The 4,434-nt window shown below is 39.2% G+C and overlaps 1 non-coding gene across 1 annotated transcript; it reads left to right on the forward strand.

The window, feature by feature from the left end:
* Window positions 1-1,527: 1,527 nt before the first annotated feature.
* On the forward strand, window positions 1,528-1,634 carry LOC141634683 (small nucleolar RNA R71). Its single transcript, XR_012539408.1, has one exon. It is a non-coding gene; the product is annotated as a small nucleolar RNA R71 (small nucleolar RNA).
* The last annotated feature ends 2,800 nt before the right edge of the window (window positions 1,635-4,434 follow it).

Consider the following 4,434-nt stretch of genomic DNA (forward strand, 5'->3'; position numbering starts at 1 on the left):
AATGACAAAGTCCACCGGGATGAAAACTTCCCAATTCGCACGGGGACATCTTCCCATATCCCTAGCGGTGTCTTCGTCGATCTATCGGCCATTTGAAGAGTGATATTGGTACATTTAAGCTCTCCCATTCCCAACCTTTTACTTACCGAGTACGGCATGACACTCACACTAGCCCCTAGATCACATAAGGCTTTGTTGATCGTTGTGTCGCCAATGGTACACGGTATTGAGAAGCTTCCCGGATCCTTTAACTTTGGAGGTGAACTCCCTTGAAGTATTGCACTACTCACCTTAGTGAAGGCGATAGTCTCAAGTTTCTGGATCGACTTCTTCTTTGTGAGGATATCTTTCATGTACTTTGCATAGGCCGGAACGTGATTGATTAATTCCGTGAAAGGAATTGAGACTTCTAAGTTCTTCACAATCTCCATGAACTTCCCAAGTTGATCATCAAATTTAGGCTTGGCTTGACGACTTGGAAAAGGAAGTCTAATCACAATGGGCTCCTTTTCTTTGGCTTTGTCTTCATTTTTCTTTGAGCTTTCTTCTTTTGATGATTCCCCTTCTTTGGGACCTTGCACCACAACTTCATTCTCACTAGCTCTCACAACTTCATCCTCAACTTGCTCCTTCGGTGCTTCATACCTTGTACCACTTCTCAAGTGAATGGCACTAACCGTTTCATGTCTAGGGGGATTACTTTGTGGTGGTAATTGCCCCTTTTGTCTTTGTGAGCTAGAAGATGCTAGTTGAGTTAATTGTGTTTCCAACATCTTGGTGTGAGCTAGAATGTTGTTGATGGTTGTGTCTTTTGCTTTGCTATCTTTTTGCATTTGGGTGAAAAATTCTTGTTGATTCTTTTGCATTTGGAGGACCGCTTTTTGGACATCAAAACCTTGGTCATTGTGGTGATTGTATGGATTTTGATTTTGGTAACCTTGGTTTTGATTGAAAAAGGGTCTTTGATTTTGATTTCTCATGGGTGGTGGAGTGTATGTTGTTTGAGGGTTTTGAGCATTTTGGCTTTTGTATGAGAGATTTGGATGGAACTTGGTGTTTTCATTGTAAAAAATTGAATAAGGGGTACCACTTTTGTAAGCTTGGAAAGCATTAACTTGTTCGGTTGTTCCCCTACACTCACTTGAGTCATGACCCAAGGTTCCACAATTCTCACATATCCCGCTTGGGATTGATGAGGATGCCGTCATGGCATTGACATGATGTTTTGATGATTTTGAGTTTTCCTCAAGTCTAGCCATAGCTTGTTCAAACTTCAAGTTGATTGTGTCAATGTGAGCACTAAGTTGAGCACCCAATTGAGTAACGGTGTCCACTTCATACTTTCCTCCTCTAGTAGCCTTGCGAGGCCTACTATATTGTGAATTATGGACCGCCATTTCCTCAATCTTGTTCCATGTTTGATTGTCATCAACTTTGGTGAACATTCCATTTGATCCCATATTGAGAATGTTCCTTGAATCTTCATATAAACCATTCCAAAATTGTTGCACCAAAAACCATTCGCTAAGTCCATGGTGAGGACATGAGCGACAAATACCTTTGAACCGCTCCCAAGCTTCATACAAAGACTCTTCATCACTTTGCTTAAAACCCGTAATTTGAGCTCTTAGCATATTGGTCTTTTCCGGTGGGTAGAATTTTTTGTAGAAAGCTAGAGCTAGCTTCTTCCAAGAATCTATTCCAAGGGTGGCCTTATCAAGGCCCTTCAACCATTGCTTTGCGGTGCCGATTAACGAAAAAGGAAATAAGACCCATCTTATTTGGTCTTGAGTCACGCCCGTTTGAGAGATAGCTTCACAATAATCGCAAAAGGTTTCCATATGAGAATGAGGGTCCTCACTAGGCATTCCCCCGAATTGGCTCCTCTCAACTAGTTGAATGAAGGCGGACTTGGCAATAAAGTTTCCGGTAAGATGTTGTGGGGTAGGAGTACCATTTGGTAAATCCTCCTCGGTGGGTATAGAGTGTGACGAGAATTTAGGCATTGTAGGTGGATTTTGTGTGGTATTGTTTAATGGGTTCTCTTCTCCTTCTATTGCGAAAGGATTGACAAACTCACTAGTGGGTTGAAAAACTTCACCAACACCTCCCAAATTCCTCCTAACAAGTCTCCTATTATTCGTCAAGGTTCTTTCGATTTCACGGTCAAAAGGTAACAAATCTCTTTGTAACCTTCTAGACATGCAAAATATCAAACAACTCAAAAACAATTAGAACAAACCTTGAGGAGTTTTACTTCCCAAGGTGAAAAAGACACAACTAAAAACAATAAAAGAAATCTTAAATCAATTAAACACCGTCCCCGGCAACGGCGCCATTTTTGATCGGGTCCATTTCGTGTTCACAATTAAGCATATGTGGTCGTTGGTCAATGGTCGATACAAAACACAATTTATACTTCACAAACAACTCTACAATTAGTAAAGAGGCAAGTAAAGGTCGGATCCCAAGGGACGGGTATTGAAATGAAGATTCTATTGTAACTAGTGGTGTCTAGGGGTGTCACAAATTGGGTTGATGTTGAAGGTTACTAAACTAAAATAGCAATGAAAATAAACTAACAAGATAAATAAAATAAGGGTGTAAACAATTGATTAAAAGCACTAGGGTGTCATGGGTTCATAGGGGAATCATGGGATATGATCATACAAACATGTTCTCAAATTATAAGCAAGCAATTATTGTTGTGATGGATTGAGTTGGGTTATATCTTACAATCCTAGGAAAGTTTGGGTCCGGAGCCGAATCTCTTGGATTGTACAACACCTACAAGTCGACTTAATCTTCCCTACTTAACACATGCATGGTCTAACAAGACTCGAGTTGGGTTATGTCTTACAAGTCAAGTTGAAAGGATAGAAGATGATAGTAAATGCAAGGATTCATAGGCTTAGCATTTCATCAAATATAACATGTGCATGTATTAAGATCAAAACAAGCAAGCAAATAAGATATGAAAGCATATTAATTTAAGCATGAATCATTCCCCATGTTGGTTTCCCTAATCACCCATTAAACCCTAGCTAAGAGACTACTCACTCATTATCATATTGATCATGCTAGAAAGGTTGTCAATCATACTAACATAATGAAACATGATGAATAAATGAAAGTAATTAGCAATAATTGAAAAGGGATTAAGAGATTATACCTACTAATGATTCCAATAATAAAGCAAGAATAATAGAAGTACTTGAATCCAAGATTGAGAGGTTGTCAATCTCCCAATAATAACCCAAATAATCTTCAATTACCCAAAATAAAGTAAGAACAAGAGAGAGATTAAAGAACTAAAACTTGGATTAAAACTTGATTAATATTTGATTACAATATTGAAGAGAGATTTGATTGATATTAACTACACTAATTATTGATAAGAAGAACATGCTCCTCTAATTAGACTAATGGGGTATTTATAGTGAAAATTAGGGAGGATGCATTAGGGTTAACTAAGGGCTAAACTAGTAATTACACTTTTTAAGTTGAGCAAGGAGCCTCCGGGATTATCCGAGAGAAGGGCTTCTCTTATCGATGCTTGAGGAATGGAAACGTCTTTGTCGCGATCCGTGCGGATGGGAGTCGGGACGGCCGGATCTGGCTGAGAATCCGAGCGGATTCTTGGGCAAGACGCTCGGATTGGCGAGGGGAATCCGAGCGGATTCTTTGCGGGGACGCTTCGGATTGGTGAGGACGGACGGATTCTCTACAATCCGTTCGGATTGTAGTTCAGCAACTTTTCTTCTTCTTTTTCTTCCCTTTTCTTCATGAATTCCTTGGGGATTTCCTTGGGGACTCAAGGATCCTTTTCTCAACAATGCTCTTCTACTATGCTATGTACAAAGGCCTTCTAGTCTTGTCTCTCCTTGATGCTTGGTCATTGAATATGATCAATTTAGCCTTGTTTTGCCATGAAAATGCAAGATTCTTACTCCTTTCCTACCAAGGGATCAAAATCTCAAAGAATATGCAAAACAAAGAACTAAAGATAAGAAATGACCCAAATAGGCACTAAAAAGCATAGAAACAATGGTAATTCGGGGGCTAAATATGCGCCAATTATGGTCACATCACCTAGCACGGATGAAGTGATACATTCTTTTGTCAGTGATTCCGACATTGAGAGCAACCCACCTGAGGTAATTAGCGATAATTTTATTGTTGTTAATATTAATAGTACGCTAGCTCGTATGACTCGTGTTTCTTTATTTAATGCTATACCGCCTCCCAGTTGGACAAGTAATTTAACGATTTATCACCGCACTTGTCATCTTAATCTTGTTAATCTGAAACGATACTCTAAATTATTCATAATTGCGCCCGAGCTCCTTTACTTTTTGGATAAATATAGGAGCTGTCATAGGAAATTTGTTAGACTCAAACGTTTCTACATTTTATTTTCCTATGCTACTGTTT

The sequence above is a fragment of the Silene latifolia genome, chromosome Y (genome assembly GCF_048544455.1).
Source record: "Silene latifolia isolate original U9 population chromosome Y, ASM4854445v1, whole genome shotgun sequence".
In the NCBI taxonomy this organism is placed as follows: Eukaryota; Viridiplantae; Streptophyta; class Magnoliopsida; order Caryophyllales; family Caryophyllaceae; genus Silene; species Silene latifolia.